Source organism: Nematostella vectensis, chromosome 3 (assembly GCF_932526225.1).
Source record: "Nematostella vectensis chromosome 3, jaNemVect1.1, whole genome shotgun sequence".
NCBI lineage: Eukaryota > Metazoa > Cnidaria > Anthozoa > Actiniaria > Edwardsiidae > Nematostella > Nematostella vectensis.
In genome coordinates, this window is record NC_064036.1 from 18772674 (window position 1) to 18790236 (window position 17563).

Below are 17563 nucleotides of genomic sequence, written 5' to 3' on the forward strand. Positions count from 1 at the left end.
CTTGGAGACGGATTCGAACCAGCGACCAAGGGATCACAATTATAAATCTACAGTCCCCCGTTCTACCAACTGAGCTATCGAAGGATGGATGTCCATGGAAAGGACAATCAACGTAACCTTGACCAAAATAAACAGCAGTGCACATAAAAAATCCTTCAAGCCGGATTTTAACCAGCGACCTAGAGATCACAGTCATAAATCTACTGTCTCCAAGGAAAGGACATTTCATGTAACCTTGCCCAAAATAAACAGCAGTGCACGTAAAACAATCCTTCGAGCCGGATTCGAACCAGCGACCTAGGGATCACAGTTATAAATCTACAGTCCCCCGCTCTACCAACTGAGCTATCGAAGGATGGATGTACATTGAAAGGACAATCAACGTAACCTTGCCCAAAATAAACAGCAGTGAACGTAAAAAAATCCTTCGAGCCGGATTCGAACCAGCGACCTAGGGATCACAATTATAAATCTACAGTCCCCCGCTCTACCAACTGAGCTATCGAAGGATGGATGAGAATTGAAAGGGCAATCAACGTAACCTTGCCCAAAATAAACAGCAGTGAACGTAAAACATCCTTCGAGCCGGATTCGAACCAGCGACCTAGGGATCACAATTATAAATCTACAGCCCCCCGCTCTACAAAACTGAGCTATCGAAGGATGGATGTACATGGAAAGAACATTAAACGTAACCTTGCATAAAATAAACAGCAAGGCACCTAAAAACATTGTTCGAGCCGGATTCAAACCAGCAAACTTCGGATCACAATTATAAATCTACAGCCCCCCGCTCTACCAACTGGGCTATCGAAGGATAGATATGCATTGAAAGGACAATCAACGTAACCTTGCCCAAAATAAATCTATAGTCTCCAAGGAAAGGAAATTCCATGTAACCTTCCCTAAAATAAACAGCAGTGCACGTAACAAAATCCTTGGAGACGGATTCGAACCAGCGACCAAGGGATCACAACTATAAATCTACAGTCCCCCGTTCTACCAACTGAGCTATCGAAGGATGGATGTCCATGGAAAGGACAATCAACGTAACCTTGACCAAAATAAACAGCAGTGCACATAAAAAAATCCTTCAAGCCGGATTTTAACCAGCGACCTAGAGATCACAGTTATAAATCTACTGTCTCCAAGGAAAGGACATTTCATGTAACCTTGCCCAAAATAAACAGCAGTGCACGTAAAAAAATCCTTCGAGCCGGATTCGAACCAGCGGCCTAGGGATCACAGTTATAAATCTACAGTCCCCCGCTCTACCAACTGAGCTATCGAAGGATGGATGTACATTGAAAGGACAATCAACGTAACCTTGCCCAAAATAAACAGCGGTGAACGTAAAAAAATCCTTCGAGCCGGATTCGAACCAGCGACCTAGGGATCACAATTATAAATCTACAGTCCCCCACTCTACCAACTGAGCTATCGAAGGATGGATGAGCATTGAAAGGGCAATCAACGTAACCTTGCCCAAAATAAACTGCAGTGAACGTAAAACATCCTTCGAGCCGGATTCGAACCAGTGACCTAGGGATCACAATTATAAATCTACAGCCCCCCGCTCTACAAAACTGAGCTATCGAAGGATGGATGTACATGGAAAGAACATTAAACGTAACCTTGCCCAAAATAAACAGCCAGGCACCTAAAAACATTTTTCGAGCCGGATTCAAACCATCAAACTTCGGATCACAATTATAAATCTACAGCCCCCCGCTCTACCAACTGGGCTATCGAAGGATGGATATGCATTAAAAGGACAATCAACGTAACCTTGCCCAAAATACATCTATAGTCTCCAAGAAAAGGACATTCCATGTAACCTTCCCTAAAATAAACAGCAGTGCACGTAACAAAATCCTTGGAGACGGATTCGAACCAGCGACCTAGGGATCACAGTTATAAATCTACAGTCCCCCGTTCTACCAACTGAGCTATCAAAGGATGGATGTCCATGGAAAGGACAATCAACGTAACCTTGACCAAAATAAACAGCAGTGCACATAAAAAATCCTCCAAGCCGGATTTTAACCAGCGACCTAGAGACCACAGTCATAAATCTACAGTCTCCAAGGAAAGGACATTTCATGTAACCTTGCCCAAAATAAACAGCAGTGCACGTAAAACAATCCTTCGAGCCGGATTCGAACCAGCGACCTAGGGATCACAGTTATAAATCTACAGTCCCCCGCTCTACCAACTGAGCTATCGAAGGATGGATGTACATTGAAAGGACAATCAACGTAACCTTGCCCAAAATAAACAGCAGTGAACTTAAAAAAATCCTTCGAGCCGGATTCGAACCAGCGACCTAGGGATCACAATTACAAATCTACAGTCCCCCGCTCTACCAACTGAGCTATCGAAGGATGGATGAGCATTGAAAGGGCAATCAACGTAACCTTGACCAAAATAAACAGCAGTGAACGTAAAAAATTATTCGAGCCGGATTCGAACCAGCAACCTAGGATCAGTCTCCAAGAAAATGAAATTCCATGTAACATTGCCCAACGTAAAGCGCATGTATAAAACATCCTTTGAGCCGTATTCGAACCAGCGAATGAGGGATCACAATTGTAAATCTACAGCCCACCGCTCTACCAACTGAGCTATCGAAGGATGGATGTACATTGAAAGGACAATCAACGTGACCTTGCCCAAAATAAAAAAAGCAGTGCATTTAAAAAAATTCTTCGAGCCGGATTCGAACCAGCGACCTAGGGATCACAATTATAAATATACAGTCCCCCGCTCCACCAACTGAGCTATCGAAGGATGGATGTACATGGAAAGGACAATCAACGTAACCTTGCCCAAAATAAACAGCAGTGCACATAAAAAATCCTCCAAGCCGGATTTTAACCAGCGACCTAGAGATCCCAGTCATAAATCTACAGTCTCGAAGGAAAGGACATTTCATGTAACCTTGCCCAAAATAAACAGCAGTGCACGTAAAACAATTCATCGAGCCGGATTCGAACCAGCGACCTAGGGATCACAGTTATAAATCTACAGTCCCCCGCTCTACCAATTGAGCTATCGAAGGATGGATGTACATGGAAAGGACAATCAACGTAACCTTGCCCAAAATAAACAGCAGTGAACGTAAAAAATCCTTTGAGCCCGATTCGAACCAGCGACCTAGGGATTACAATTATAAATCTACAGCCCCCCGCTCTACAAAACTGAGCTATCGAAGTATGGATGTACATGGAAAGTACAATCAACGTAACCTTACCCAAAATAAACAGCAAGGCACCTAAAAACATTTTTCAAGCCGGATTCAAACCAGCAACCTTCGGATCACAAATATAAATCTACAGCCCCCCGCTCTACCAACTGGGCTATCGAAGGATGGATATACATTGAAAGGACAATCAACGTAACCTTGCCCAAAATAAATCTAAAGTCTCCGAGGAAAGGACATTCCATGTAACCTTCCCTAAAATAAACAGCAGTGCACGTAACAAAATCCTTGGAGACGGATTCGAACCAGCGACCAAGGGATCCCAATTATAAATCTACAGTCCCCCGTTCTACCAACTGAGCTATCGAAGGATGGATGTCCATGGAAAGGACAATCAACGTAACCTTGACCAAAATAAACAGCAGTGCACATAAAAAATCCTTCAAGCCGGATTTTAACCAGCGACCTAGAGATCCCAGTCATAAATCTACAGTCTCCAAGGAAAGGACGTTTCATGTAACCTTGCCCAAAATAAACAGCAGTGCACGTAAAACAATCCTTCGAGCCGGATTCGAACCAGCGACCTAGGGATCACAGTTATAAATCTACAGTCCCCCGCTCTACCAACTGAGCTATCGAAGGATGGATGTACATTGAAAGGACAATCAACGTAACCTTGCCCAAAATAAACAGCAGTGAACGTAAAAAAATCCTTCGAGCCGGATTCGAACCAGCGACCTAGGGATCACAATTATAAATCTACAGTCCCCCGCTCTACAAAACTGAGCTATCGAAGGTTGGATGAGCATTGAAAGGGCAATCAACGTAACCTTGACCAAAATAAACAGCAGTGAACGTAAAAAAATACTTCGAGCCAGATTCGAACCAGCGACCTAGGGATCACAATTATAAATCTACAGTCCCCCGCTCTACCAACTGAGCTATCGAAGGTTGGATGAGCATTGAAAGGGCAATCAACGTAACCTTGACCAAAATAAACAGCAGTGAACGTAACAAAATACGTCGAGCAAGATTCGAACGAGCGACCTAGGGATCACAATTATAAATCTACAGTCCCCCGCTCTACAAAACTGAGCTATCGAAGGTTGGATGAGCATTGAAAGGGTAATCAACGTAACCTTGACCAAAATAAACAGCAGTGAACGTAAAAAAATACTTCGAGCCAGATTCGAACCAGCGACCTAGGGATCACAATTATAAATCTACAGTCCCCCGCTCTACAAAACTGAGCTATCGAAGGATGGATGTACATGGAAAGGACAATCAACGTAACCTTGACCAAAATAAACAGCAGTGCACATAAAAAATCCTTCAAGCCGGATTTTAACCAGCGACCTAGAGATCCCAGTCATAAATCTATAGTCTCCAAGGAAAGGACATTCCATGTAACCTTCCCTAAAATAAACAGCAGTGCACGTAACAAAATCCTTGGAGACGGATTCGAACCAGCGACCAAGGGATCACAATTATAAATCTACAGTCCCCCGTTCTACCAACTGAGCTATCGAAGGATGGATGTCCATGGAAAGGACAATCAACGTAACCTTGACCAAAATAAACAGCAGTGCACATAAAAAATCCTTCAAGCCGGATTTTAACCAGCGACCTAGAGATCACAGTCATAAATCTACTGTCTCCAAGGAAAGGACATTTCATGTAACCTTGCCCAAAATAAACAGCAGTGCACGTAAAACAATCCTTCGAGCCGGATTCGAACCAGCGACCTAGGGATCACAGTTATAAATCTACAGTCCCCCGCTCTACCAACTGAGCTATCGAAGGATGGATGTACATTGAAAGGACAATCAACGTAACCTTGCCCAAAATAAACAGCAGTGAACGTAAAAAAATCCTTCGAGCCGGATTCGAACCAGCGACCTAGGGATCACAATTATAAATCTACAGTCCCCCGCTCTACAAACTGAGCTATCGAAGGATGGATGAGCATTGAAAGGGCAATCAACGTAACCTTGCCCAAAATAAACAGCAGTGAACGTAAAACATCCTTCGAGCCGGATTCGAACCAGCGACCTAGGGATCACAATTATAAATCTACAGCCCCCCGCTCTACAAAACTGAGCTATCGAAGGATGGATGTACATGGAAAGAACATTAAACGTAACCTTGCCCAAAATAAACAGCAAGGCACCTAAAAACATTTTTCGAGCCGGATTCAAACCAGTAAACTTCGGATCACAATTATAAATCTACAGCCCCCCGCTCTACCAACTGGGCTATCGAAGGATGGATATGCATTGAAAGGACAATCAACGTAACCTTGCCCAAAATAAATCTATAGTCTCCAAGGAAAGGACTTTCCATGTAACCTTCCCTAAAATAAACAGCAGTGCACGTAACAAAATCCTTGGAGACGGATTCGAACCAGCGACTAAGGGATCACAATTATAAATCTACAGTCCCTCGTTCTACTAACTGAGCTATCGAAGGATGGATGTCCATGGAAAGGACAATCAACGTAACCTTGACCAAAATAAACAGCAGTGCACATAAAAAATCCTTCAAGCCGGATTTTAACCAGCGACCTAGAGATCACAGTCATAAATCTACAGTCTCCAAGGAAAGGACATTTCATGTAACCTTGCCCAAAATAAACAGCAGTGCACGTAAAACAATCCTTCGAGCCGGATTCGAACCAGCGACCTAGGGATCACAGTTATAAATCTACAGTCCCCCGCTCTACCAACTGAGCTATCGAAGGATGGATGTACATTAAAAGGACAATCAACGTAACCTTGCCAAAATAAACAACAGTGAACGTAAAAAAATCCTTCGAGCCGGATTCGAACCAGCGACCTAGGGATCACAATTATAAATCTACAGTCCCCCGCTCTACAAACTGAGCTATCGAAGGATGGATGAGCATTGAAAGGGTAATCAACGTAACCTTGACCAAAATAAACAGCAGTGAACGTAAAAAAAATCTTCGAGCCGGATCCGAACCAGCAACCTAGGATCAGTCTCCAAGAAAAAGGAAATTCCATGTAACATTGCCCAACGTAAAGCGCACGTATAAAACATCCTTTGATCCGGATTCGAACCAGCGAATTAGGGATCACAATTGTAAATCTACAGCCCCCCGCTCTACCAACTGAGCTATCGAAGGATGGATGTACATTGAAAGGACAATCAACGTGACCTTGACCAAAATAAAAAAGCAGTGCATTTAAAAAAATTCTTCGAGCCGGATTCGAAACAGCGACCTAGGGATCACAATTATAAATCTACAGTCCCCCGCTCTACCAAATGAGCTATCGAAGGATGGATGTACATGGAAAGGACAATCAACGTAACCTTGCCCAAAATAAACAGCAGTGAACGTAAAAAAATCCTTCGAGCCGGATTCGAACCAGCGACCTAGGGATCACAATTTTAAATCTACAGCCCTCCGCTCTACAAAACTGAGCTATCGAAGGATGGATGTACATGGAAAGGACAATCAACGTAACCTTGCCCAAAATAAACAGCAAGGCAGCTAAAAACATTTTTCGAGCCGGATTCAAACGAGCAACCTTCGGATCACAATTATAAATCTACAGCCCCCCGCTCTACCAACTGGGCTATCGAAGGATGGATGTACATTGAAAGGACAATCAACGTAACCTTGCCCAAAATAAATCTACACTCTCCAAGTAAAGGACATTTCATGTAACCTTGCCCAAAATAAACAGCAGTGCACGTAAAACAATCCTTCGAGCCGGATTCGAACCAGCGACCTAGGGATCACAGTTATAAATCTACAGTCCCCCGCTCTACCAACTGAGCTATCGAAGGATGGATGTACATTGAAAGGACAATCAACGTAACCTTGCCCAAAATAAACAGCAGTGAACGTAAAAAAATTCTTCGAGCCGGATTCGAACCAGCGACCTAGGTATCACAATTATAAATCTACAGTCCCCCGCTCTAGCAACTGAGCTATCGAAGGTTGGATGAGCATTGAAAGGGCAATCAACGTAACCTTGACCAAAATAAACAGCAGTGAACGTAAAACATCCTTCGAGCCGGATTCGAACCAGCGACCTAGGGATCACAATTATAAATCTACAGCCCCCCGCTCTACAAAACTGAGCTATCGAAGGATGGATGTACATGGAAAGAACATTAAACGTAACCTTGCCCAAAATAAACAGCAAGGCACCTAAAAACATTTTTCGAGCCGGATTCAAACCAGTAAACTTCGGATCACAATTATAAATCTACAGCCCCCCGCTCTACCAACTGGGCTATCGAAGGATGGATATGCATTGAAAGGACAATCAACGTAACCTTGCCCAAAATAAATCTATAGTCTCCAAGGAAAGGACTTTCCATGTAACCTTCCCTAAAATAAACAGCAGTGCACGTAACAAAATCCTTGGAGACGGATTCGAACCAGCGACTAAGGGATCACAATTATAAATCTACAGTCCCTCGTTCTACTAACTGAGCTATCGAAGGATGGATGTCCATGGAAAGGACAATCAACGTAACCTTGACCAAAATAAACAGCAGTGCACATAAAAAATCCTTCAAGCCGGATTTTAACCAGCGACCTAGAGATCACAGTCATAAATCTACAGTCTCCAAGGAAAGGACATTTCATGTAACCTTGCCCAAAATAAACAGCAGTGCACGTAAAACAATCCTTCGAGCCGGATTCGAACCAGCGACCTAGGGATCACAGTTATAAATCTACAGTCCCCCGCTCTACCAACTGAGCTATCGAAGGATGGATGTACATTAAAAGGACAATCAACGTAACCTTGCCAAAATAAACAACAGTGAACGTAAAAAAATCCTTCGAGCCGGATTCGAACCAGCGACCTAGGGATCACAATTATAAATCTACAGTCCCCCGCTCTACAAACTGAGCTATCGAAGGATGGATGAGCATTGAAAGGGTAATCAACGTAACCTTGACCAAAATAAACAGCAGTGAACGTAAAAAAAATCTTCGAGCCGGATCCGAACCAGCAACCTAGGATCAGTCTCCAAGAAAAAGGAAATTCCATGTAACATTGCCCAACGTAAAGCGCACGTATAAAACATCCTTTGATCCGGATTCGAACCAGCGAATTAGGGATCACAATTGTAAATCTACAGCCCCCCGCTCTACCAACTGAGCTATCGAAGGATGGATGTACATTGAAAGGACAATCAACGTGACCTTGACCAAAATAAAAAAGCAGTGCATTTAAAAAAATTCTTCGAGCCGGATTCGAAACAGCGACCTAGGGATCACAATTATAAATCTACAGTCCCCCGCTCTACCAAATGAGCTATCGAAGGATGGATGTACATGGAAAGGACAATCAACGTAACCTTGCCCAAAATAAACAGCAGTGAACGTAAAAAAATCCTTCGAGCCGGATTCGAACCAGCGACCTAGGGATCACAATTTTAAATCTACAGCCCTCCGCTCTACAAAACTGAGCTATCGAAGGATGGATGTACATGGAAAGGACAATCAACGTAACCTTGCCCAAAATAAACAGCAAGGCAGCTAAAAACATTTTTCGAGCCGGATTCAAACGAGCAACCTTCGGATCACAATTATAAATCTACAGCCCCCCGCTCTACCAACTGGGCTATCGAAGGATGGATGTACATTGAAAGGACAATCAACGTAACCTTGCCCAAAATAAATCTACACTCTCCAAGTAAAGGACATTTCATGTAACCTTGCCCAAAATAAACAGCAGTGCACGTAAAACAATCCTTCGAGCCGGATTCGAACCAGCGACCTAGGGATCACAGTTATAAATCTACAGTCCCCCGCTCTACCAACTGAGCTATCGAAGGATGGATGTACATTGAAAGGACAATCAACGTAACCTTGCCCAAAATAAACAGCAGTGAACGTAAAAAAATTCTTCGAGCCGGATTCGAACCAGCGACCTAGGTATCACAATTATAAATCTACAGTCCCCCGCTCTAGCAACTGAGCTATCGAAGGTTGGATGAGCATTGAAAGGGCAATCAACGTAACCTTGACCAAAATAAACATCAGTGAACGTAAAAAAATACTTCGAGCCAGATTCGAACCAGCGACCTAGGGATCACAATTATAAATCTACAGTCCCCCGCTCTACAAAACTGAGCTAACGAAGGATGGATGTACATGGAAAGGACAATCAACGTAACCTTGCCCAAAAAAAAAGCAAGTCACCTAAAAACATTATTCGAGCCGGATTCAAACCAGCAACCTTCGGATCACAATTATATATCTACAGTCTCAAAGGAAAGGACATTCCATGTAACCTTGCCCATAATTACCAGCAGTGCACGTAAAAAAATACTTCGAGAAGGATTCGAACCAGCGACCTAGGGATCACAATTATAAATCTAGTCCCCCGCTCTACCAATTGAGCTATCGAAGGATGGATGTACATGGAAAGGACAATCAACGTAACCTTGCCCAAAATAAACAGCAATGAACGTAAAACATCCTTCGAGCCGGATTCGAACCAGCGACCTAGGGATCACAATTATAAATCTACAGCCCCCCGCTCTACAAAACTGAGCTATCGAAGGATGGATGTACATGGAAAGGACATTAAACGTAACCTTGACCAAAATAAACAGCAAGGCACCTAAAAACATTTTTCGAGCCGGATTCAAACCAGCAAACTTCGGATCACAATTATAAATCTACAGCCCCCCGCTCTACCAACTGGGCTATCGAAGGATGGATATGCATTGAAAGGACAATCAACGTAACCTTGCCCAAAATAAATCTAAAGTCTCCAAGAAAGGACATTCCATGTAACCTTCCCTAAAATAAACAGCAGTGCACGTAACAAAATCCTTGGAGACGTATTTGAACCAGCGACCAAGGGATCACAATTATAAATCTACAGTCCCCCGTTCTACCAACTGAGCTATCGAAGGATGGATGTCCATGGAAAGGACAATCAACGTAACCTTGACCAAAATAAACAGCAGTGCACATAAAACATCCTTCAAGCCGGATTTTAACCAGCGACCTAGAGATCACAGTCATAAATCTACAGTCTCCAAGGAAAGGACATTTCATGTAACCTTGCCCAAAATAAACAGCAGTGCACGTAAAACAATCCTTCGAGCCGGATTCGAACCAGCGACCTAGGGATCACAGTTATAAATCTACAGTCCCCCGCTCTACCAACTGAGCTATCGAAGGATGCATGTATTGAAAGGACAATCAACGTAACCTTGCCCAAAATAAACAGCAGTGAACGTAAAAAAATCCTTCGAGCCGGATTCGAACCAGCGACCTAGGGATCACAATTATAAATCTACAGTCCCCCGCTCTACCAACTGAGCCATCGAAGGATGGATGAGCATTGAAAGGGCAATCAACGTAACCTTGACCAAAATAAACAGCAGTGAACGTAAAAAATTCTTCGAGCCGGATTCGAACCAGCAACCTAGGATCAGTCTCCAAGAAAATGAAATTCCATGTAACATTGCCCAACGTAAAACGCATGTATAAAACATCCTTTGAGCCGGATTCGAACCAGCGAATGAGGGATCACAATTGTAAATCTACAGCCCCCCGCTCTACCAACTGAGCTATCGAAGGATGGATGTAAATTGAAAGGACAATCAACGTGACCTTGCACAAAATAAAAAAGCAGTGCATTTAAAAATAGTCTTCGAGCTGGATTCGAACCAGCGACCAAGGGATCACAATTATAAATCTACAGTCCCCCGTTCTACCAACTGAGCTATCGAAGGATGGATGTCCATGGAAAGGACAATCAACGTAACCTTGACCAAAATAAACAGCAGTGCACATAAAAAATCCTTCACGCCGGATTTTAACCAGCGACCTAGAGATCACAGTCATAAATCTACAGTCTCCAAGGAAAGGACATTTCATGTAACCTTGCCCAAAATAAACAGCAGTGCACGTAAAACAATCCTTCGAGCCGGATTCGAACCAGCGACCTAGGGATCACAGTTATAAATCTACAGTCCCCCGCTCTACCAACTGAGCTATCGAAGGAAGGATGTACATTGAAAGGACAATCAACGTATCCTTGCCCAAAATAAACAGCAGTGAACGTAAAAAAATCCTTCGAGCCGGATTCGAACCAGTGACCTAGGGATCACAATTATAAATCTACAGTCCCCCGCTCTACCAACTGAGCTATCGAAGGATGGATGAGCATTGAAAGGGCAATCAACGTAACCTTGACCAAAATAAACAGCAGTGAACGTAAAAAATTCTTCGAGCCGGATTCGAACCAGGAATCTATAATCAGTCTCCAAGAAAATGAAATTCCATGTAACATTGCCCAACGTAAAGCGCATGTATAAAACATCCTTTGAGCCGGATTCGAACCAGCGAATGAGGGATCACAATTGTAAATCTACAGCCCCCCGCTCTACCAACTGAGCCATCGAAGGATGGATGTACATTGAAAGGACAATCAACGTGACCTTGCCCAAAAAAAAAAGAAGTGCATTTAAAAAAAGTCTTCGAGCCGAATTCGAACCAGCGACCAAGGGATCACAATTATAAATCTACAGTCCCCCGTTCTACCAACTGAGCTATGGAAGGATGGATGTCCATGGAAAGGACAATCAACGTAACCTTGATCAAAATAAACAGCAGTGCACATAAAAAATCCTTCAAGCCGGATTTTAACCAGCGACCTAGAGATCACAGTCATAAATCTACAGTCTCCAAGGAAAGGACATTTCATGTAACCTTGTCCATAATAAACAGCAGTGCACGTAAAAAAATACCTCGAGCCTGATTCGAACCAGCGACATAGGGATCAAAATTATAAATCTACAGTCCCCCGCTCTACCAATTGAGCTATCGAAGGATGGATGTATATTGAAAGGACAATCAACGTAAACTTGGCCAAAATAAAAAAGCAGTGCACCTAAAAAAAATTTCGAGCCGGATTAGAACCAGCGATTTAGGGATCACAATTATAAATCTACAGTCCCCCGCTCTACCAACTGAGCTATCGCATGATGGATGTACACGGAAGGAACAATCAACGTAACCTTGCCCAAAATAAACAGCAGTGAACATAAAATAAATCCTTCGAGCCGGATTAGAACCAGCGACCTTCGGATCACAATTATAAATCTACAGTCCCCCGCTTTACCAACTGTGCTATCGAAGGATGGATGTACGTGGAAAGGACAATTAATGTAAACTTGCCCAAAATAAACAGTATTGCACGTAAAAAAATCCTTCGAGCAGGATTCGAACCAGCGACCTAGAGATCCCAATTATAAATCTACAGTCCTCCGCTCTACCAACTGAGCTATCGAAGGATAGATGTACATTAAAAGGACAATCAACGTAATCTTACCCAAAATAAAAAAAGCAGTGCACCTAAAAAAATTTCTTCGAGCAGGATTCGAAACAACAATTTAGGGATCACAGTTATACATCTACAGTCTCCAAGAAAATGACATTCCATGTAATCTGTCCAAAATAAACAGCAACTCACGTAAAAAAATTCTTCGAGCCGGATTCGAACCAGCGACCTAGGGATCACAATTATAAATCTACAGTCCCCCGCTCTACAAAACTGTGCTTTCGAAGGATGGATGTCCATGGAAAGGACAATCAACGTAACCTTGACCAAAATAAACAGCAAGGCACCTAAAAACATTGTTCGAGCCGGATTCAAACCAGCAACCTTCGGATCACAATTATATATCTACAGTCTCCAAGGAAAGGACATTCCATGTAACCTTGCCCATAATAAACAGCAGTGAACGTAAAAAATTCTTAGAGCCGGATTCGAACCAGCAACCTAGGATCAGTCTCCAAGAAAATGAAATTCCATGTAACATTGCCCAACGTAAAGCGCATGTATAAAACATCCTTTGAGCCGGATTCGAACCAGCGAATGAGGGATCACAATTGTAAATCTACAGCCCCCCGCTCTACCAACTGAGCTATCGAAGGATGGATGTACATTGAAAGGACAATCAACGTGACCTTGCCCAAAATAAAAAAGCAGTGCATTTAAAAAAAGTCTTCGAGCCGGATTCGAACCAGCGACCAAGGGATCACAATTATAAATCTACAGTCCCCCGTTCTACCAACTGAGCTATCGAAGGATGGATGTCAATGGAAAGGACAATCAACGTAACCTTGATCAAAAAAAACAGCAGTGCACATAAAAAAATCCTTCAAGCCGGATTTTAACCAGCGACCTAGAGATCACAGTCATAAATCTACAGTCTCCAAGGAAAGGACATTTCATGTAACCTTGCCCATAATAAACAGCAGTGCACGTAAAAAAATACCTCCAGCCGGATTCGAACCAGCGACCTAGGGATCACAGTTATAAATCTACAGTCCCCCGCTTTACCAACTGAGCTATCGAAGGATGGATGTACATTGAAAGGACAATCAACGTAACTTTGCCCAAAATAAATCTACACTCTCCAAGTAAAGGACATTTCATGTAACCTTGCCCAAAATAAACAGCAGTGCACGTAAAACAATCCTTCGAGCCGGATTCGAACCAGCGACCTAGGGATCACAGTTATAAATCTACAGTCCCCCGCTCTACCAACTGAGCTATCGAAGGATGGATGTACATTGAAAGGACAATCAACGTAACCTTGCCCAAAATAAACAGCAGTGAACGTAAAAAAATTCTTCGAGCCGGACTCGAACCAGCGACCTAGGTATCACAATTATAAATCTACAGTCCCCCGCTCTAGCAACTGAGCTATCGAAGGTTGGATGAGCATTGAAAGGGCAATCAACGTAACCTTGACCAAAATAAACAGCAGTGAACGTAAAAAAATACTTCGAGCCAGATTCGAACCAGCGACCTAGGGATCACAATTATAAATCTACAGTCCCCCGCTCTACAAAACTGAGCTAACGAAGGATGGATGTACATGGAAAGGACAATCAACGTAACCTTGCCCAAAAAAAAAGCAAGTCACCTAAAAACATTATTCGAGCCGGATTCAAACCAGCAACATTCGGATCACAATTATATATCTACAGTCTCCAAGGAAAGGACATTCCATGTAACCTTGCCCATAATAAACAGCAGTGCACGTAAAAAAATACTTCGAGAAGGATTCGAACCAGCGACCTAGGGATCACAATTATAAATCTAGTCCCCCGCTCTACCAATTGAGCTATCAAAGGATGGATGTACATGGAAAGGACAATCAACGTAACCTTGCCCAAAATAAACAGCAATGAACGTAAAACATCCTTCGAGCCGGATTCGAACCAGCGACCTAGGGATCACAATTATAAATCTACAGCCCCCCGCTCTACAAAACTGAGCTATCGAAGGATGGATGTACATGGAAAGGACATTAAACGTAACCTTGCCCAAAATAAACAGCAAGGCACCTAAAAACATTTTTCGAGCCGGATTCAAACCAGCAAACTTCGGATCACAATTATAAATCTACAGCCCCCCGCTCTACCAACTGGGCTATCGAAGGATGGATATGCATTGAAAGGACAATCAACGTAACCTTGCCCAAAATAAATCTAAAGTCTCCAAGGAAAGGACATTCCATGTAACCTTCCCTAAAATAAACAGCAGTGCACGTAACAAAATCCTTGGAGACGTATTTGAACCAGCGACCAAGGGATCACAATTATAAATCTACAGTCCCCCGTTCTACCAACTGAGCTATCGAAGGATGGATGTCCATGGAAAGGACAATCAACGTAACCTTGACCAAAATAAACAGCAGTGCACATAAAACATCCTTCAAGCCGGATTTTAACCAGCGACCTAGAGATCACAGTCATAAATCTACAGTCTCCAAGGAAAGGACATTTCATGTAACCTTGCCCAAAATAAACAGCAGTGCACGTAAAACAATCCTTCGAGCCGGATTCGAACCAGCGACCTAGGGATCACAGTTATAAATCTACAGTCCCCCGCTCTACCAACTGAGCTATCGAAGGATGCATGTATTGAAAGGACAATCAACGTAACCTTGCCCAAAATAAACATCAGTGAACGTAAAAAAATCCTTCGAGCCGGATTCGAACCAGCGACCTAGGGATCACAATTATAAATCTACAGTCCCCCGCTCTACCAACTGAGCCATCGAAGGATGGATGAGCATTGAAAGGGCAATCAACGTAACCTTGACCAAAATAAACAGCAGTGAACGTAAAAAATTCTTCGAGCCGGATTCGAACCAGCAACCTAGGATCAGTCTCCAAGAAAATGAAATTCCATGTAACATTGCCCAACGTAAAACGCATGTATAAAACATCCTTTGAGCCGGATTCGAACCAGCGAATGAGGGATCACAATTGTAAATCTACAGCCCCCCGCTCTACCAACTGAGCTATCGAAGGATGGATGTAAATTGAAAGGACAATCAACGTGACCTTGCACAAATTAAAAAAGCAGTGCATTTAAAAATAGTCTTCGAGCTGGATTCGAACCAGCGACCAAGGGATCACAATTATAAATCTACAGTCCCCCGTTCTACCAACTGAGCTATCGAAGGATGGATGTCCATGGAAAGGACAATCAACGTAACCTTGACCAAAATAAACAGCAGTGCACATAAAAAATCCTTCACGCCGGATTTTAACCAGCGACCTAGAGATCACAGTCATAAATCTACAGTCTCCAAGGAAAGGACATTTCATGTAACCTTGCCCAAAATAAACAGCAGTGCACGTAAAACAATCCTTCGAGCCGGATTCGAACCAGCGACCTAGGGATCACAGTTATAAATCTACAGTCCCCCGCTCTACCAACTGAGCTATCGAAGGATGGATGTACATTGAAAGGACAATCAACGTAACCTTGCCCAAAATAAACAGCAGTGAACGTAAAAAAATCCTTCGAGCCGGATTCGAACCAGTGACCTAGGGATCACAATTATAAATCTACAGTCCCCCGCTCTACCAACTGAGCTATCGAAGGATGGATGAGCATTGAAAGGGCAATCAACGTAACCTTGACCAAAATAAACAGCAGTGAACGTAAAAAATTCTTCGAGCCGGATTCGAACCAGGAACCTATTATCAGTCTCCAAGAAAATGAAATTCCATGTAACATTGCCCAACGTAAAGCGCATGTATAAAACATCCTTTGAGCCGGATTCGAACCAGCGAATGAGGGATCACAATTGTAAATCTACAGCCCCCCGCTCTACCAACTGAGCTATCGAAGGATGGATGTACATTGAAAGGACAATCAACGTGACCTTGCCCAAAAAAAAAAAGCAGTGCATTTAAAAAAAGTCTTCGAGCCGAATTCGAACCAGCGACCAAGGGATCACAATTATAAATCTACAGTCCCCCGTTCTACCAACTGAGCTATCGAAGGATGGATGTCCATGGAAAGGACAATCAACGTAACCTTGATCAAAATAAACAGCAGTGCACATAAAAAATCCTTCAAGCCGGATTTTAACCAGCGACCTAGAGATCACAGTCATAAATCTACAGTCTCCAAGGAAAGGACATTTCATGTAACCTTGCCCATAATAAACAGCAGTGCACGTAAAAAAATACCTCGAGCCTGATTCGAACCAGCGACATAGGGATCAAAATTATAAATCTACAGTCCCCCGCTCTACCAATTGAGCTATCGAAGGATGGATGTATATTGAAAGGACAATCAACGTAAACTTGGCCAAAATAAAAAAGCAGTGCACCTAAAAAAAATTTCGAGCCGGATTAGAACCAGCGATTTAGGGATCACAATTATAAATCTACAGTCCCCCGCTCTACCAACTGAGCTATCGCATGATGGATGTACACGGAAGGAACAATCAGCGTAACCTTGCCCAAAATAAACAGCAGTGAACATAAAATAAATCCTTCGAGACGGATTCGAACCAGCGACCTTCGGATCACAATTATAAATCTACAGTCCCCCGCTTTACCAACTGTGCTATCGAAGGATGGATGTACGTGGAAAGGACAATTAATGTAAACTTGCCCAAAATAAACAGTATTGCACGTAAAAAAATCCTTCGAGCAGGATTCGAACCAGCGACCTAGAGATCCCAATTATAAATCTACAGTCCTCCGCTCTACCAACTGAGCTATCGAAGGATAGATGTACATTAAAAGGACAATCAACGTAATCTTACCCAAAATAAAAAAAGCAGTGCACCTAAAAAAATTTCTTCGAGCAGGATTCGAAACAACGATTTAGGGATCACAGTTATACATATACAGTCTCCAAGAAAAGGACATTCCATGTAATCTGTCCAAAATAAACAGCAACTCACGTAAAAAAATTCTTCGAGCCGGATTCAAACCAGCGACCTAGGGATCACAATTATAAATCTACAGTCCCCCGCTCTACAAAACTGAGCTTTCGAAGGATGGATGTCCATGGAAAGGACAATCAA

At 42.8% G+C, this 17563-nt stretch overlaps 21 non-coding genes across 21 annotated transcripts; all 21 read right to left on the minus strand.

Moving 5' to 3' along the window:
* Positions 1 to 269: 269 nt before the first annotated feature.
* Trnay-gua lies at positions 270 to 355 on the minus strand. Its single transcript is given in 2 exon segments — positions 270 to 305; positions 319 to 355. It is a non-coding gene; the product is annotated as a tRNA-Tyr (tRNA).
* A 68-nt stretch (positions 356 to 423) lies between these two features.
* Trnay-gua lies at positions 424 to 509 on the minus strand. The gene is given in 2 exon segments: positions 424 to 459; positions 473 to 509. It is a non-coding gene; the product is annotated as a tRNA-Tyr (tRNA).
* Positions 510 to 1207: 698 nt separating this feature from the next.
* Trnay-gua lies at positions 1208 to 1293 on the minus strand. Its single transcript is given in 2 exon segments — positions 1208 to 1243; positions 1257 to 1293. It is a non-coding gene; the product is annotated as a tRNA-Tyr (tRNA).
* Positions 1294 to 1361: 68 nt separating this feature from the next.
* On the minus strand, positions 1362 to 1447 carry Trnay-gua. Its single transcript is given in 2 exon segments — positions 1362 to 1397; positions 1411 to 1447. It is a non-coding gene; the product is annotated as a tRNA-Tyr (tRNA).
* A 697-nt stretch (positions 1448 to 2144) lies between these two features.
* Positions 2145 to 2230, minus strand: Trnay-gua. Its single transcript is given in 2 exon segments — positions 2145 to 2180; positions 2194 to 2230. It is a non-coding gene; the product is annotated as a tRNA-Tyr (tRNA).
* A 68-nt stretch (positions 2231 to 2298) lies between these two features.
* Trnay-gua lies at positions 2299 to 2384 on the minus strand. The gene is given in 2 exon segments: positions 2299 to 2334; positions 2348 to 2384. It is a non-coding gene; the product is annotated as a tRNA-Tyr (tRNA).
* Positions 2385 to 3758: 1374 nt separating this feature from the next.
* Positions 3759 to 3844, minus strand: Trnay-gua. Its single transcript is given in 2 exon segments — positions 3759 to 3794; positions 3808 to 3844. It is a non-coding gene; the product is annotated as a tRNA-Tyr (tRNA).
* A 1075-nt stretch (positions 3845 to 4919) lies between these two features.
* Trnay-gua lies at positions 4920 to 5005 on the minus strand. Its single transcript is given in 2 exon segments — positions 4920 to 4955; positions 4969 to 5005. It is a non-coding gene; the product is annotated as a tRNA-Tyr (tRNA).
* An 851-nt stretch (positions 5006 to 5856) lies between these two features.
* On the minus strand, positions 5857 to 5942 carry Trnay-gua. The gene is given in 2 exon segments: positions 5857 to 5892; positions 5906 to 5942. It is a non-coding gene; the product is annotated as a tRNA-Tyr (tRNA).
* Positions 5943 to 6929: 987 nt separating this feature from the next.
* Positions 6930 to 7015, minus strand: Trnay-gua. Its single transcript is given in 2 exon segments — positions 6930 to 6965; positions 6979 to 7015. It is a non-coding gene; the product is annotated as a tRNA-Tyr (tRNA).
* An 851-nt stretch (positions 7016 to 7866) lies between these two features.
* Trnay-gua lies at positions 7867 to 7952 on the minus strand. The gene is given in 2 exon segments: positions 7867 to 7902; positions 7916 to 7952. It is a non-coding gene; the product is annotated as a tRNA-Tyr (tRNA).
* A 987-nt stretch (positions 7953 to 8939) lies between these two features.
* Positions 8940 to 9025, minus strand: Trnay-gua. The gene is given in 2 exon segments: positions 8940 to 8975; positions 8989 to 9025. It is a non-coding gene; the product is annotated as a tRNA-Tyr (tRNA).
* Positions 9026 to 10299: 1274 nt separating this feature from the next.
* Trnay-gua lies at positions 10300 to 10385 on the minus strand. The gene is given in 2 exon segments: positions 10300 to 10335; positions 10349 to 10385. It is a non-coding gene; the product is annotated as a tRNA-Tyr (tRNA).
* Positions 10386 to 10451: 66 nt separating this feature from the next.
* Trnay-gua lies at positions 10452 to 10537 on the minus strand. The gene is given in 2 exon segments: positions 10452 to 10487; positions 10501 to 10537. It is a non-coding gene; the product is annotated as a tRNA-Tyr (tRNA).
* Positions 10538 to 11127: 590 nt separating this feature from the next.
* On the minus strand, positions 11128 to 11213 carry Trnay-gua. The gene is given in 2 exon segments: positions 11128 to 11163; positions 11177 to 11213. It is a non-coding gene; the product is annotated as a tRNA-Tyr (tRNA).
* Positions 11214 to 11281: 68 nt separating this feature from the next.
* On the minus strand, positions 11282 to 11367 carry Trnay-gua. Its single transcript is given in 2 exon segments — positions 11282 to 11317; positions 11331 to 11367. It is a non-coding gene; the product is annotated as a tRNA-Tyr (tRNA).
* Positions 11368 to 13693: 2326 nt separating this feature from the next.
* On the minus strand, positions 13694 to 13779 carry Trnay-gua. The gene is given in 2 exon segments: positions 13694 to 13729; positions 13743 to 13779. It is a non-coding gene; the product is annotated as a tRNA-Tyr (tRNA).
* A 1275-nt stretch (positions 13780 to 15054) lies between these two features.
* Positions 15055 to 15140, minus strand: Trnay-gua. The gene is given in 2 exon segments: positions 15055 to 15090; positions 15104 to 15140. It is a non-coding gene; the product is annotated as a tRNA-Tyr (tRNA).
* Positions 15141 to 15206: 66 nt separating this feature from the next.
* Trnay-gua lies at positions 15207 to 15292 on the minus strand. Its single transcript is given in 2 exon segments — positions 15207 to 15242; positions 15256 to 15292. It is a non-coding gene; the product is annotated as a tRNA-Tyr (tRNA).
* Positions 15293 to 15882: 590 nt separating this feature from the next.
* Positions 15883 to 15968, minus strand: Trnay-gua. Its single transcript is given in 2 exon segments — positions 15883 to 15918; positions 15932 to 15968. It is a non-coding gene; the product is annotated as a tRNA-Tyr (tRNA).
* A 68-nt stretch (positions 15969 to 16036) lies between these two features.
* Positions 16037 to 16122, minus strand: Trnay-gua. The gene is given in 2 exon segments: positions 16037 to 16072; positions 16086 to 16122. It is a non-coding gene; the product is annotated as a tRNA-Tyr (tRNA).
* Between the last annotated feature and the right edge of the window lie 1441 nt (positions 16123 to 17563).